Raw genomic sequence first — 17,370 nt, 5'->3', positions numbered from 1 at the left:
CTGCTGCTAAAGGCCTCTAATGCTCTATATATTCTTTTCTTTCCCAATCTGGAAGAGAACCTGGGGAGCTGGCTCCTCCAGGCCGTGCCTCTATCTCTACGCTGGATGTTACCTGCAACATGGAGGGACACAAAGCTCTGTTCTTTCAATAAACGCTTCCTGAGCAGAGTGCCCAGCCGTTCTCTGTGACCCATTCCAGTGTTTAACAGTTGTCACATCTTGAAGAGTGGGCCTCACAATGACCTTCAGGTACCATTTTGGCAGTTTATGTTTATTTCCTCTGACTCCTACTGGTTAGAGGCGGGGAATAGGCACTCACCAACTTTTCCACTTAAAAGTATGCTTTCAAATATTTCACCACAATGGCTCCCCCTTAACCTATACTTACCTAAAAACATACACAAAACATTTTACATACTCGCTTACTTGATTATAATCTTCTCCAACTGTTTTATAATCTCTTCTACTTGATCCCCAGCTCTTCCACCTACCCCCAAAAAACATTTCCTCACACGGCTCCCCTCTCCTCTCCTAAGAACATTTCCATCTTCAGTGCACCAAGATTTGAACAGCTACACAAGCATAAAATGTTTAATTTGAGAAGTGTCTGTGGGAAGGAATGCTTTGTTAATTTTCAAAGTAAAGCGAAGCTTAATTTAGAAAGTCACATAGCAATTCTTTTGGTTCCGGAAGTCCCAGAGATTACGGGTTGCACTGCAGAAGCAACCTGCCTGATGATGGTAGCATTTTGCAACACTGGGTATTTCTGCAGCAGTTTCATTTTTGTGCCCTTTCAGAGATGCAGTGGGTCAATCTACTAGAAGCACTGCTCCCTGAGGACAGGGCCTCCCCATGTCTGGTTCAGTCTCTCTGTGTGGCCAGAGCCAAACGAGGAGAAGCAGGGGTTAAGAGCCTTCACATGCTGGGTTGCATGGCATTGTCTTTCTGCCCCCTACTTCTTATTCTGGTCTTTAACTTGGTTCACACAGGTTCTAGAACTAGGAAATGATAATGGTTTCCAAATATCGAGCTGGGCAGGGGCAGGTATGATCAGATCATACCTCCACCTCCTTCCTTGGCTCCAGGAGGCTTAAGGAAAGTCAAAGTACCAAGACTGAAGAGGGCCGCATCTTACCAGATCTCATGTTAGAACCTCAGGGACACACATGATTAGGATCTGAAAAATAACGAGAACCTGGATAGAGCTGGATAGATCTGGAGGTAGGGACCATGAAATGTGGAAATGAGGTAGCTACGTCCCCACCACCGCCAAAGTCACAGTGTTTGGGGCTGGAACTGAGGCAGGCTCCTGCTGCACAGCACTGCTGGAGCCACCTATATGCTGCACACGCTCAGGGCCCTCATTTGGCCTGTGGGCTCCAGGCAAATTCAAACTCTGTCCCCGCAAAGGGGTCAGATATGCACAAATTGTGAAACGAGATAGAGGTCCTCAGAGGTCAATCTGGAGAGAAAGACACTAAGGAAGATCCTCAAGAGAAACTCACCGTGAGTGAAGCTACTCTGGCAGAGTAGACGAGATCCAGCTGGAGCACCTGAATATTGGAGAACAAGAGGTTCCAGGTAGACTGTAAGGCTTGAGTCCCTTCATTTCTCAAATGAGGTCCCTCAACCCTCAAGCCCAAGAGTTCCAGTATGCTGTGGAAATAAGGGAGTTGGGTCTTACTTAAGAAACAAAAACTGTGTCATTAGAAGTACAACTATTCTGGTGTGGGCATCTTCTCTGAAAGATGTGGAAGACCGTTCTGCTGTCAGGGAGGGCATCAGCCATTGGAGGTCAATGGTTTGGGGGATGTGGGCAGCAGCCTGGCAGCAACCAAGAGGCAAGAGAGAGACTGTAGGCTGGCAAAGGCAACAGGTCTAGAGGACAGAGATGGAAGAATATACATGAAAGACGTGACAGCACAGCTCAGTGTTGGTAGAATCAGCGATTTTTGCTGTATAGCATAGTCTAAATTTTATTCAAAGTGTTATTTTTTGTCAGATCTTGAAATCTTTCAGAGCTCAGCCTGTAAGTGGGTTTATCTCCATTTATTTTTCATTAACATTTGCTAATGGGCCGAGGATGATACAGAAAAATAACAAGAAGGAAGCACAGGCAGAAACCCAGATTCAGGGGAACCCATAATTAAGAAATACACAGAGAGATACTGAGAGCTTGAGAAAAGGGATTAGAGGTAGATGAATACAGAAAGCAATTTGGGGGTTGGGGACAGTAAGAGAGAGGGAAGGAGGCAGTGACGGCAGTGAGAGAGAGAGAGAGAGAGAGAGAGAGAGAGAGAGAGAGAGAGAGAGATTGATTGATTGATTGAGAGATTAAGACCTATTAAAACGGTAAAAACAGTATTCTGTGAGATGTTAGCTGGGTCTCAGAGGACGAAGATCAGGCCGTCCTGGATTAAGAACTCAAGAGAAATCACAAAGGCTCATTGTCCGGAGGTTTTGGCTTCTGGCACCACGGGCGCCGGCCTTCTGAGACACTGCCTGAGCTCCCCCTGCTGGTCACTCTGCAGAATTGCACCATCTGGGTCCAAAGTAGAATAGGATTACGTAAGTCTTTTTGAGTTTTGCCCACCCATTTTTTCCTTTTCCTTTTTTTTTTTTTTTTTTAATTTCCCAAGTTATTGGTTTCTCCGAAGCCTGATGTTTAATGCTGGGGCCTGAATACCCTGACTGATTGCCACGGTCCTATCGCCCAGTGTGTACCGTCCTGAGAGACCCATCCTAACGAGGGTGTCTGTCTGCAGGAGGCTGGCTGAGCAAACATTGATTGAACACATGCCACATGCAAAGGACTGTGGAAAGGCCTGAAGGGAGCGCATTTGGACTTCAGTCTTCGCGACTCAAAGTGACTGCTACAATTAATCTGGCCTTCTGGGGCAGGACCGGGGCACTCCCCTACCTAGTTCTGACCAACTGGACCAGCCTTCCCAAGTAAGTCCCGAGAAGAGCCTGTCTGCGCAACAATGATGGTGCCCCTCCACTTTTCTTTTCCTTCTCTTTCTCCCAGTTCATCTCTGTATGAAGAGGAGGGACTGCAAAGTGCAAAGCCCTTGGGGTGGGGAAGGAGAGAAACACAAGTCTCCCCAAATGCCAAGCCAGATTTTACTAAGAATAGCCTTTATCTCTGGGAGGAAAGGCAGAAGAGCTGGTCCTCTCTCCCCACTCTCCTCTTTGTCTCCTCCCTCACCCCACCTTCAGCTGATAACCTGATTTTAAAGGGTCAGCATCCAGTCATAGGAAGACAGTGTGCCTTGTCTTTCCTACAGTGATTGAGTTCTGAGTCACAGAAGCTGGGAGGAGGACTGTGGGAAGAGAGAGCAAAAGTCCAGAGGATCAGGGAAGGAGGTGAGGAAAGAGGCAAGAGCGAAGTGGGGGGAAGAGAAAGAACAGGAAACAGGAATCTATGTTGTATTCTGAGCCCCGGGTTTTGCAGCCCCAAGCAGACTGAGTAGTCGGACCCTTGGGGGATTGCCCTGGGGTCAGCAATGGAGCCAGCTGGGGCTCTGTGCCGTGGACCTCCCATGCTGGGGGTACATGGGGATCACCTTGGGGGAGAGGGACAGATTTTAAGACCTCTGATTGGGATGTATATTCACATTAAGGAATCCTCATACCTCCCTCCAGAGGTTAGAAACCCACACCATCTCTCTAAAAATTAAGTTTTCTTTCATAAAAGTGCTGAGTTTGTCTCAGGGCAGAAAGTATAAATGTCCCTAAAACGTTAGGTCAGAAACAGGGTTATTTTCAAGGACAATTTTCAAGGGTTATTTTCTGCGTGAAAACATCAGAAAGCATCCCTTTTCCTTTTTTAACTAAAAATTAAACAGAATTTTCTGCATCTGCATTGCAGAAAGCAGTAATGGCTCTCTGGGAAACAGAATCATTTATTCTTTAATCCCCTGATCTGTTTCTGTCTCATACCACCTCTCCCCTCTCCTAGATTCTCTTCTTTTCTCTTATCTGGTTCAGCCTTTTGCTCACACTGTCTTGTGGTCTCTCCCAGGCTCTGGCTTCCTTCCTCACCCACCTTTTATGTCCCTCCTGGATCCGCTTCCCTGGTCAGAGTGCTGATGTGGAAGGAAGTGCTGATGTGGGAGAAAGGAGGAGAAAGGGTTGCCATCTCTGCTTGGAATCTCCATATGTCTGATGCCCTGCAGAGTTCTAACACGGCAGACAGATATCCCACAGGGCTTGAGAAGAAGCAGGCTCTGAGTCATTCTTTACTCAACACTCAATCTACAAATCACCTCTGGAAAACGACTAAACAATTAGCCCATAAATTGTATTATCTCCTATCTCGATTAGCCCTTGTCCAGTTCTACCACAGAGAAGTAACTCATGAGTCAATAGGAGCAGAAGGCCTTGGCAGGCACTGCCTAAATACAAATAATGGTTATTATCACAAATGAAAGGGGCTCATCAATAACTGAAATTGGCCCAGTTCGGCTTCTGTTGAATAAAAGGGGGAAAAAACCCCCCACAAATATCAAAAAATAAAAGAGGAACGCTCTGCAGAAGATGTTATTCCTCTGTATCGCTACAGAGAAATATACAGCTGAATCATAAGCTGAATAAATTGCAGCAATTTCCAAAATGCTCCTGGAAAAGAGCTGGTTTTAGAAGAAACCTGCTCAGCTACTCGCTGTGTGGGTCTGGGCTGCTGATGACCAGCAGAGGGCAGACTTCAGTTACAAACGGAAGCTGCAGAGGGGATGGTGGGGAAAGGGCAATTTAGGATTCCAAGGTTGTCAGCTGCTTAGTCCACGCTACGTCTACCCCCGGAGATCATTATCTAAGATGCCTGACAGGATATGAGAGACTAGAGGTTTCAAGGAATCAGTTCTAAGCAGCGAATGGCATGCCTGTAATGTTCCTGGCAGAAGAGGCTGGTTCTGCATACCTCCTCTGGGTACTGAAAACTGCTATGTACTGTGAGTCATTGCAATGACTCGTCTCTGTCCTGGGCTGCCAGTCACTCAAAGATGCATATTGTTTGGAGTGGAGATGTTTGGGTTCTGTTCTGACTTTGAAAAGCAGGTGCTGTGTCAGGCCTTGGTAAAGAAGTTCTTGCTCTTGGTCATTCCCGTTTGTTTAATGAACATACAGAAACCCATTCCCTGGGAGACAGAGATAGGAACGAAGACCATCAGACACGTTTCTTTCGGATTTGAGCCAGTCTAGCAACTCCACTTCTAGATACATACACAAGAGAATTGAAAACATATGTCCACACAAAAACCTGTACGTGAATGTTCACAGCAGCTTTATTCATCAGATCCAAAAAGTAGAAACAATGTAAATATTCATTGACAAAGGATAAACAAAATGTGGTATATTCATGCAATTGAATATTATTTAGTCAAAAAAGGATGACGTACTGATATATGTTGCAATGTGGATGAACCTTGATAAACCTCATGTTAATTGAGAGAAGACAGTCACAAAGTACTATATATTGTATGATTCCATTTATATAAAATGTCCAGAATAGACAACTCCATAGAAACAGAAAATAGATTAGTGGTTGCCAGGGACGGGGGAAGGAAGGAGTGGGGAGTGACTGTTAATGAATATGTGACTTTTGGGGGTGTGATGAAATGTTCTGAAATTAGTGGTGATGTATAACTCTGCAAACACTAAAACCACTGAATTATGCACTCTAAGGGGGTGAACTATATCTCAAAAAAACTGTTACTAAAAACACAGATTTTGGCTAGGGCAGATGTTATAGAGGGAAACTCAGAGCAGAAAATAAGAAGAATGTAAAGAGAGCATTTGACTTCTGGGAGAGTCAGTCCTATTCCCAAGTAAAGAAATACATGTCTTGGATGAAAACAGTAGATTTAGTGCAAGCTAAAAATAGAGATAGGCAAACTCAATGTAGGAAGCAAGGAGAATTATCCACAAAGCTGAACTGACCCTGCATTTTCTCCCACTGACTGCCTTGTAAAGAGTTGACACCTCTCTGATTGTGCGGGCTGAGGTAACATGGGTGCTATTTCACTCAAGGCAAGAAGCCCGTGTTTGTGTTGATGGCTTGGTGACTTCTTATGCAGAGGGAAATAAGAGAGACTCACACTCCTCAGGCCAAAGTAACAAGAAAGACTTCCCAAGCTCTCAGGAGCTGGGGAGGAAGGATGGTGATAATAGTTAAGTCACCAGCTCAGCTGCTGGGGGTCTCACGGTCACACCTGAGTTCCAGGTATGTTATCAATAGTGCCAACAGTGTCTAGAAGCTCGTACTCTGTTCCTCCTATAGTCCCGGGGCACCTGGTACAGGCTGAGCCCACGAGAGGCTTTAGTAAATACTTGGAAAAGTGGAGGGCTGCTGAAATAGATGAGCATAGAACTGCAAAGGCCTAGTGAAGGACTCTGGGATGGCAGGAGCCACAGCCAAGTTACAGCCTTGGTCAACACATCAGAGAGGAAATATCCCCGAGGGAGACAGACAAGCAGAAATGATTTCTTTGCCTGCTGTTTTTTAGAACCATCCATTTGCAGACCACTGGGCTTGCCTTGTGGAGTCCCGAAGCATTGAGGGGGGCTCAGTCCCAAGCTCTCCTGAGCATGCCCTTCCAGTACAGCTTGCTTGATGCAGTTCTCATTTCTTCATCCGATTTCTGGCAGAAACGGTTATGCATTAATATCATCATGTGCTGCCAAGTAAAGATTTGTTTCATGTCTAAGATGCACTGTGAAGAAACCCTATGAGAGTGCATGTCTTGTAAAATGTGTATTTGCTGATTAAAAACAAAAGCAAAACACCTACCTATTTTGTAATTGCTTAGGGTGATGAGGGAGAGCAATGATACTGGACTATGATAAAATATTTTCCAGTTCTGTGTTTTGTTCCTAGTCTGGTCTGCTGGGTAGACGTTAAGCATTTTAGGGAACCGGGGACTGTGTCTAACTACATCTTACAAAACCTGGTTAATTACAGGTTCAACCAAGAGACAGGAAGTCAGTAACTAATTATGCAGCTAGAACCTCAAATGGGCATTGGAGCTGGAGCTCATAACACTTCCAATTATAGAGTCAATAAAGGTTCAAAACAACTGGCCAAATACCAAAGGTCTGTAATAAAGTATATGAGTTCAGTAGCAGAAAGCATTGGATTTGGGAATTGGGCAGATTTAACACTTGGCCACTTCCTTCAGTTATTCCTTTAGTAAAAGTGTGTTGATCACCTATTGTGGACCAGGCACTGAGTTAGGCACTGACAACAGAATCAGGAGTGAGAAAGTCATTCTCTGTCTTAAGGGAGCTTACAGTCCCAAGCTTTACAAACTACCTGTAACTTTAAAAAGTTGCTAAACTTCTCTGCATTTAGCTCTGTAAAATGAAAAAAACGAAAAAACAAAGCAAAACCTAATTGGTTAATTTGAAAGTCGTAGTAAGGATGAAATTGAATAACATGATCAAAATGCCTAGGATACTGCATTTAAAAAAAAAAGTTGCTTCTTTTCTCCTTCTACACACCCTCTTGGTATCATTTGCTACCACATACTACTATCTTGGTTTGAACATTCCTAGCTTAAAGGGAAATCAAATGGGCCAGGGCTTTGAGTGAAAACCCCACACAAGCCCATTAAACAGATTGTGTTATAGTTGGGAACATGGATTTGGTATCAGAGAGATCTTCACTGGAAACCAACTCTGCCACTTGCTGCTTTGGGGCAAGTTATTTAACCTCTCTGAGCTTCAGTTTCCTTCTCTGCAAAGTGGGGCTAATAACTCTGTCCTCATGGAGCTGTCAGGAGGTTTCATGAGATACTGTATATAAAACACATAATAGGTGCTTGATGAAAGTTATTATTTGTCTCACTCTTAGAATATCAATTTTTAGGGCTGACACTGGTCCTGAATAGCATCATGGCCAACTCCCCATTTTATAGATACGGCAACTGATGTTCCAAGTGGCTTGGCCACGTCATCCAGTTAGTGCCAGAACTGGAATCTCTGGTTCCTGCCCCAGGGTTCTTTGTCTCTACTTTATGTTCAGGGGGTGAATTTGACTAGAATATTGGTTTCTGGGAACCATTAAGCTCACACCTGCAGGGTGTGGTAGGAAACCGTCTTCCCACCCTGGGCTTTGGTTTCTCTCTGTGCAACTATGGAGTTGGGTAAATGATTCTACTCAAGGTTCTAAGACGCAGTGTCTTTCTGAAGAGATGCTAGGGAACACCGGAAACCATGAACAACTTTACCTGGTCGTTGCTTAGGTCAGGCTCCTGCTCTATTTCAATAATTAGGTCAACAGATAATAGATTCTCTTCCATGCTTTTTCCTACAAGGCAACCAAGCCTGACCTTAGAGGTGGCTGCCCTCTCAACAGGAGTGATTTTCAAACTGCAGATCATAATATATTAGCGAGTCTTGAAATAAATTTAGTGGCTCAGCATTTTTATAAAATGAAATAAAAGAGAATTATAAATACCAGAGTACATCACAAGTAGTAATAATAAGCATTATTGTGTGAAATCTTTGTTACACAAGTCATATATGTGTGCATTGATTTATGTACTGTGATGTCATTAGTTAAAAAATATTTTTACTGTGGGCTGTGGTCCAAAATAACTGAAAGCTACTGCTTTAAGACATAATCTATAGTGCCAGCAAGTAAAAAAAAAAAAAAATTCTTGTTTTAATTATACATTCAACAAATATTTATTGAAAACCTACTCCATGCCAGGCACTGAGAATACAGCAGTGAATAAAAGAGACAAAAATGCCTGCACCCATTGGGCTTACCTTCTGATGGGGAAACACAAGTGATACATAGGTAAGTTACAAAATTTAGGAAATACACGTAAGGAGAAAGGGAAGGGAAGGGAAAGAAGGAAGGAAGGAAGGAAGGAAGGAAGGAAGGAAGGAAGGAAGGAAGGAAGGAAGGAAGGAAAAAAGAAAGGGAAGGGAGGGAGAAAGAAAGAAGTGCAGGACACTCATAATCATAGAATCCAGAAAAACACTCTTAGCGTTTTGGTTTATGTTCTTACAGACGTTTATTCACATGCTTATGCTATTTATTTTGGCATTAGAGGACTTCAGGGTAACAGGTGTCACATAAATGTACAGAATGGATGCTGACCAAAATCCAGTGCTCTGAAGCATGAAAAGAAAGCCTTTGCTTGTCTCTCCATCTGCTTCCCTTGCCCCTCGTCTTTTATCCCACAGCAGTCCCCGCGTGGCTGCTTCTCCCTTGTATGGCAATTGCACTGCCGGGGCTCAGACTTGGACACAGAGACTGTGTTGTACATGAAATAGGCAGCATGCTGGCAAACCCAGTGCCCTGGGAGGCCCTGGGTCAGGGTTCTGTTGAATATTGACTTTCAATGACTTCAATGATTTTATAGATTTTTCACAAAAACTGAAATCTAAAGAGGTTGTGACTTGCTCAAGGTCTCACAATGAGAAGCAGAGACAGGAGTCTGAAATGCCTTGTGCTCCACGGTGTGAAAGCTTTGGTTTGGCCATCTCCATCTGCCATGCGTTTCAGAGTCCTTTCTTATTGTGCTAATACATTTAAATTTTTTTTTTTTTTTTTCAGGATACTAAGCTGTTGTAGTTATTTTAAGTTGTCTTTCTCTAGGAGGTGCAAACTGGTTAGACGTATCTTGGCTTAAGAGACCACTCATTTAGCAAATCTCCTTGGATTTTGTAACTGTTATAATAAAAGTCTTAAAAATAAATGTAATAAGGAGCTGCACTTGGGTCCAGCAGATGAGAAGATAGAATTGGATCCTCTCCAAAGCCAGTATTTACACTTGGATACCTCTGGCTTTCTCATTTACTTTAACAGGCTATTTCATGAGCTAACTTTCTCTTTAGACACTTTTTTCCCCCCAGGGGAGATCGTTTTTTAGGAGAGAGCAAGGAACTTGAAATCAAGAGGTTTGCATTCTAGTTACGATTCTGCTGGGTGACCTTAGACTAACCACTTCTCTGCTTTGAGCCTCCTCATTTGTACAATGTGTGGGGTGGACTAGACTACAGGTTTTCACTCTGTGGGGTCAGCGGGCCTCAGGATTTCCAGGACGTATTTTGGGCCACACTTGGAGATCTGAAGTGTGGGTGCAGAGGTGGGACTCGAGAGCCACACTGCCTTCTGGACCTCCTCTCTTCCCTCACTCAGAGTGACTCTCCTCTTATTGCCCTGCAGGGGCAGAGTCTGCATAAGGTTTTATTTGAAAGAAAGGTTCTGTTGGCTTGTTTTCTCTTTCTTCCTTCCTTCCTTCCTTCCTTCCTTCCTTCCTTCCTTCCTTCCTTCCTTCCTTCCTTCTTTCCATCCTTCTTTTCCTCCCTCCCTCCCTCTTTCCCTCCCTCCCTTTCTCTCTCTCTCTTTCTCTCTTTTCTTTCTCTCTTTCTTTCACATTTAAAAATCACCAGAACAACTAGATGATCTGAAAGCACCTTCCTTATTCTAACATTCTATCATTTCTAAATTCAAAGATTGACTCCTGATTTTTCTTTTAGAGGTTTCTTTTCTCCTATGGACATACGGTCACCGATAGCCCCTTAATTATAAATACTTTCTCTGCAGACCGTAGCTGACTGCTAACTATGTATTATTATGCTGGCTATAAAGATGCTGGAAATGAGCTTGTCTGGTAATCCTGCCCTAATAGCATTGCCACCAGCGGGGAAGAACATTTGCAGCAGTGCTCATTTGCTGACCAGGGATTTCATTTATTTATTTTTTAACTTGCAGACGTTTGTTCCAACCACTTTGCAAAAACAGTTCCAGAATTGTCCCCAGGCCCGGCTGGCACAGCAGCACCCTCATTTGTATGCGGCCGCTGTGCCTAGCAAAAAGGCGCTCTGCAATCCAGCTCCTAACTGCTCCCCACTGTGGCGAGCAGCTATGCAGATTAAATCTCACATCCTCTTCTGCACATTTTGTTTTTTTGGCTGTCTGTGCTTGCAAAGTCACCTCGGAATGCCAGTGATCTTTGGCTGCCACTGCAGTCCGTGCTGAGCCAGACAGTGCCAGCCCAGCCCTTCCTAGAGCACCCAGCCCTTTCTGGTGCACATTTATTTCACACACAGTGTGGTTGCTTTGCCCAGAGTGGAGCCAAGACAATCTTCTTTGACAAAGGACTGATTTGGACTTTCATCTAAAATGCACCAGTGCTAAAAGCAGACAAAGATAAATCAGCATTTTCTACCCACTGCAAATCAGTAAGGTTCAAGAACTTGCTGCAAGATATGTAAAATCAGGATAATAGGATGGAGCAGGGGAACACTTATTCAAGGCCTGTTGTGTATCACACTGAGAGTTCTTTACCTCATTTCCTCCTTATAATAACTCTGACCCCTGTTTGTTAGAGGGAGAAACTGAGGATCCAAGAGGTAGAGTAACTTGTCTCACACACAGTTAAGAAGGGGCAGATGCAGTAATTGAACTTGTTCTTTCTGGCACCAAATGCCATGTTCTTTCCACTCCACTCCATGCTGCCTTCTTGACGAGCATGCTGACTCATTTGGGACGTTATGTAAGCTTGTAAATTACATTGAGATTCCCGGATAACGTGACTGCATAAAGAAGAACGAATATTGCCACAATAGCTTGGGTGCAGTGGCACCAGTGGAGCGAGATACTCCAATGTCTCAGAAGGATTATGTAAAACTGTTGAGCAGTAATAGGCTACACCAGTGAAATCCATATGAAGCAATCATTTGTCCCTTCCCTTGCCACGTTTTTCTGCAAAGAAACATGGTTTTAACTATAAACATATGAGTAAAGCTATCCATTGAATTTACAAGTCGCCACTCAAAGTCCTCTCCAAACATTGGCGACCTGCAGAAGGTATGTGTGCCAGAGGTGCCCAGGATCAGATGGGTCAGTACCAATCAAGTCAGTCACCTCTGTCAGAAGAAATCAGCAAGGTTGCTCTTTAGCATCATCCTCACACCCTTTGAATTGACTGGAGGACTGTCAGAATCACAGTTGCACCTTGGGAAGTTATCGCTGGCCTCGGTGTGGGGACAGAGCAAGAAGGGAGGCAATGCAGTGGGTGCTGTTGGTGCCCTGCCCATGTCCCCTCGGCATTCACCACTACGCACGGAACACAGGTGACCCTCTGTGTTCTGACTGGCAGCATGCTCAGTCCAACACAGCTCAGGCCGGAAGTGCTAGGGAGTTCTTGCCCCTGAGAGCAGCCATCCAACACTGATGGGTGCAGTTGGTGGACACATACCACAACTCTCCTGCCTGTCAGTTGGGACAACTCTGAGGTATGTTCCGTTCTGTCTTCCAGAGTTTCCCAGTGGGATGTAGTTCCCATGTGCTGCAGTGCTTGATAACATACCCTGTGTTGGCTCTTTCACCTCCTGTCTCACTCCCCAACTCAGCAACCAGGGTCCCCTGGGATTGCCTCTCAAATAAATTATTTCTACTCAAATCCTTGTCTCAGGCTCTGTTTTGGAGGAACCCAAATGAAGACCATTCAATACCTCAGTGTAGAGATAGATAATGGGGGCCTGGAAAGAAAGGAGCACGAGTGGGAATGGAGAGGAGGCGATGACGTGAGTAATATTTACCCTGAGATTTAGGACTTCAAAACTAGCTAAATGGCGTGCCAGCGAGAGGGGAAGGGGGAAAGTCTCTACAAGGACCCTGGGTCTTGAGCTTGAACTCATGGGTGGCTGATGCCTTGAACTGAACTAGGGAATACATTTGGAGAGTAGGAAAGCAAATCCAGATTCATACATGTAGGAGAAAGTGGCATCTGGCTCTGTTATATCATTTGTAAGAGTGAAAGCACCCCCTTTGCCAAAAGCATATTCCCAAACTGTTTGCCATAGTGCTTGAAATTCTGCATTACTCATTTCTTTGGCTTGCTTTTTCCAGAATCCTATTTTTAAAATGCTCCTGAGATTATTGATAATTTTGTTATGTGTGATAATAGCATTGTGGTTATGTAGGGAAGAAACTTCCTTAACTGTTAGAAATCCGTGCTGGAGTATTTATGGATAAAATGAAACACTGTCAGGAATTGCTTTCAAATAATCCAGCAAAAATAAAATGTATATGTAGGGAGGCTAGATAAAATGACACATTGACAAAATATTTAAAATTGTAAAAGCTCGGGGATGATGAGTACATGGGATTCAGTATACCATTTCGTCTACTTTTCTGTGTAGTTGAAATTTTTCATAATAAAAAAAAAATTCAGTTACCCTGATGCTCCCAAAAAGATATCATATTCAACTAACTTTAACACTTGTGAAAAACAACCACAAAAGTGTGTTTTAAAACTTTGGTTGGCTTTTATATTTTTAGAATATTTACAAGAAAAGAAGGGCTGGTTCTTTTAACAAACAGACTTGTTAGGAGCTGGATTTTAAAAGAGAGAAGAAACTGGGATTCAGATGTAGAACATTATACATTTTACCAACCATTTGATCCTCACCACTATTCTCCAGAGAGGAAGAAGGCATCTAATGACTTTCACTCATGCCTTGCCAGGATGGTCCTACATCAGATGCTTTGTGTGTATGATCTCATGGTATCTCCAAAACTCTGTCTTGGGATCCATTTCACAGATGAGGAAACTGAGGCCAGAGATATCAGGTCTTTTGCCAAAGACCACAGGGTGATAAACTGCAGGGACATTGGGAGAGGGGCCTGGGTCTGAAGCGCCATGTGACTGGCTCCAAAATCTTCTATGTTGCAGTTTTCAGATGTGCTCACCCCAGCGGTTGGCTCTAGGTCAGCTTGCCATTCAGAGAAGTGGTCATTTGCAAACAGGCTCCCACTGAATTGATTTTTGGGGGAATTAGCCTGCTTTTGCTCAGGATGAGCCTAAACCAAGAGAGTAAGAGTATGCCCTCTTGGGAAGGGATGATAGGGCAATAAGAGTTCATAGACCAGTGAGGAGTGTCAAGGAAGCATCAGGCCTGTTTATGCTAGAGCCTCATGGGATTGACAGGGGGTGCCAAAAGCTGGAGCTGGGAGCAGCATCTGTAAGAGCCAACAGGGGTAAGAAGCAAAGATAAACTGAACTGCAAAACAGCAAATAATTCCATGAGTAAGTGTAAAATGTTTAGAAAAGCAGTGTTTATTTAAGTACTTACACTTTTTTAAAAACCAACTTTCAGGTCAAGCAAAGGAGATAAGTAAATTATAATTTTTTCCTCTCGTTGGATCATATTAAATTATAATTATATTCTTCTCATTACATAATATCATGTACTCATAATATTATGGATTTATTATCCATAATAAAGACTGTAGAAAAATGTTTATTTAAAAATTTAAGTGAAAAAGCAGAATACAGTATATCTATAGCATGATTACAATTTTCTATAAGCATCCTCTGCATGGAAAAAAAGATTGGAAGAAAAACATGTCAAAAATCTTGCGATTGTCGTTAGGTTGTAGAAATATGGATTTTTAATTTTTTCATTCCATTTTTAATTTTCCTATAATGTAATATATTACTTTTAGAGTAAAGTAAACCAAAGAACTTCCTTTTACTTTTTATCCTTGTTTAATCCAGGGTAATGAAGACACTTACAGGAATAAAAGAAGTTAAAGATATTTATGGTTCCAGGCTGAGAAGATAAATATAATCTGGTAGAAAATCTGAGAAAGTGATGGTAAGTTAGATCTTAGCGGTTCTCAGCCATACACACATGAAGCAAACTTCATCACTGGGCCTCCATACCCTTTGCTTGATCAAGGTAACTATGAAACACTGAGAGATCTGTTCACCGGAAGATCACACTAATGAGAACAGAACACAGACCTCTAGCAATAGGTCTTTCTCTAAACCGCAGCAGGTTAAATTTGTATGTCAGCATTTTTCATTAGCCATCTCCCTGGCGTTTTTAACAAGTTACAAGAATTAGGGGCTCTTTCAGGGGCTGTGATAGTTTTTTCAGGGGCCAGACTAATGCATTTTAGAAAGCCTGAGTCAATGCAGGAAAATACATCAACTGTATCTTTTAGCTGGATAGAGACCTACTCTCCAAGATAGATAAACCAAAAGCTATACTATAGCCACCACAATATCTATGGAGTTCCTTCACAGGGGAGGGTGGTTTCTGCTGGCTGACTCAGAAATTGAAATATTGCATATCTGTCATTTAGAAGCATAAGATTAGATAGGTTTCTTGAAGAGGCTTTTACCAACACCTAAGAAAAGAAATATAAAAAGTTTCTTTATAATTCAGCCAGCACTGGAGCCTGCCGGGCACAGGGAACTGAACCAGAATATTCAGGGGATATGTAGAGTACGAAACAGAACTTGCCCTTAAAGGAGAGAGAGAGAAAAAGAACCATAATATTGCCTGCAATACCAAGTAGAATAAAAGAACTCATTTGCATATTTAGGGAAGAGAAAAATCACCTCTACTTAAGGATATTATGGAAAGGTTTCCAGAAGATGGGGCATTTTGAAGTGGACCTTGATGAAAGATTTCAGTCGGCCACAGACAGTTGGGAAAGGATAGGATGGCACTGATGGAGGGACGAATATCATCCAGCAAAGGAAAAAAAGAAAAAAAGGACATCCCTTTCTGTTCCAAATTTTTAAAAACACAAGTGGCCCTTTGAACTAACGACCCTAGGAGTCATGGCATGGCCTGTGGCTGCGTTTTGTTTTGCTGAATATAGACTTGGACGCAGGTGGAGGAGGGGGCAGCTAGGCTGTGGGTACTTCCAGAGCAAACTTGGCAGGGAGGCAAAAGAAGAGGGTTGAGAGCCCCTGCTGTTGTAGAGACAGAACTAGGGGGAAGAGCAGAGATATTAAAAGGGCATTTTACTTTGTGAGGTACCCCCTCCTCTGTAACCTCCCACAATCTTCAATAAAAATCTACATTACTGGACAATGCTTTTGGACTTGAATTTTTAATTTGGGGGTGGTGAAAGAGGAGGGGGTAGGGGTGATGTGTGTGGAGTACAGCCTGGAGGTGAGCATGAGATGAAAGCAGAGGCAGCAAGAGGGGTGTAGGCACCTTTGTTTACTATATTCACTTTGAAGTGAAGAAAGGCAACTGTCATTGATTCATTCACCCCTGCTATGACGTGCCAGGCACTGAGCTATTGTTGGGGTGCAGGGCGAGCCAGGAGTGATGTGGTCCTGGTCTTCAAAGAGCCTACACTCTAATGTGTGTGTGTGGTGGGGGGCAAGGATTAACTAAACAATAAAAGGTAAAATTAAGATTGTAATTAGTGTTATGAAGGAGAGGTCTAGGATGCTATGAAAGTTCATAGGGGGATTTCACCTTGTTGGTTAGTCAGGGGCCATAGAACTGAGTGAGTTCTGAAAGACGAGTAGGAGTATAGCGTGCGATGTTTATGGCAGAGTGAAGAGAAAGTGCAAAGGCCCTGTAGAAGGAAGGAGCTGAAGAGAGACCGTGTGGCTGGAGCAGACAGTGGTGTGGATGGAACATGGGGTCACGTGCAGCTGAAGAGGCAGGGAGCAGACCTCACCCAGGCTTGAAGTCATGTATGGGTTTAATTAGGGGTGCTAGGATAATCTATACTTAAAAAGGTCACTCTGACTGCTCTACGGAAAAGAAACGGGAGTACAGCAAGTGTGGATATATGTAAGAAAACCAGCAGGCTATTGCTCTCCCCAAGCAAAAGGTGATGAGAGGGCAGTGCTTTATCCCAAAGAAGAAAGCATGACATAGCCTCAGCTAAGAGGATTAATTTTATGTTAAATTGACAATTTACAAAAAAATGTCTCCTTACACTTTGTAGGAAACTTATTGTTCCTTTCAAGTACAAATATATGCTTATGTAAGTGACTTTAGTAATATGAACAGATCTGTGCTAAGAGTAGGACAAAAAAACTGCCGCTGAAGTAGAGGAATGCAAAATGTAATATTCATAAGCTTTTGGATATGTCTACATGACAGATGTGTTTCGAAGTGTACTGTATATTTTAAGCAGAAATCTTTTTTTTTTTTTTTTTTTGCTTGGGTGGTTTGTATACAGCGCACTAAATGGATGGAGTGAGCAAACCATTATGTATGAGTTGCTTTGTCTTTATGGTAAAAACAATTCACAGATGCATGGACATTAAAATGTTTCCATATCACCTTCGGTTCACCCTGTGTATTTTAATCTTGCTCAAGGAGAAATTAGCGAACCACAATGGCACTGGGAAATTATAATACAACTCTATATGGGAAATAGATTAAGTAGACAGAGATGAATGAAGATATGAGAGATCTAAATCACACGATTAACAAGCTTGATCTAACCTTGCACTGAATGACTACAGAACAGACATTCTTTTTAAGCTCACACGGAACTATTATACAAATGACCATGTATGGTTACAAGGGTATGTTCACTTTGTAATAATTTAGTCATTGAATAGCATAGGTATGATT

The 17,370-nt window shown here is 42.9% G+C and overlaps 1 long non-coding RNA gene across 1 annotated transcript; it reads left to right on the top strand.

Annotated features, from left to right (window-relative positions):
• Positions 1 to 1,887: 1,887 nt before the first annotated feature.
• On the top strand, positions 1,888 to 8,830 carry LOC141571220 (uncharacterized). Its single transcript, XR_012496029.2, has 3 exons — positions 1,888 to 2,568; positions 2,766 to 2,952; positions 4,025 to 8,830. It is a non-coding gene; the product is annotated as an uncharacterized LOC141571220 (long non-coding RNA).
• Positions 8,831 to 17,370: the final 8,540 nt, after the last annotated feature.

Source organism: Rhinolophus sinicus, chromosome 17, assembly GCF_057876585.1.
Source record: "Rhinolophus sinicus isolate RSI-liver-muscle chromosome 17, RSI-T2T, whole genome shotgun sequence".
In the NCBI taxonomy this organism is placed as follows: domain Eukaryota; kingdom Metazoa; phylum Chordata; class Mammalia; order Chiroptera; family Rhinolophidae; genus Rhinolophus; species Rhinolophus sinicus.
The sequence above is the reverse complement of the archived record's forward strand: the minus strand, read 5'-3'. Positions and strand labels throughout refer to the sequence as shown.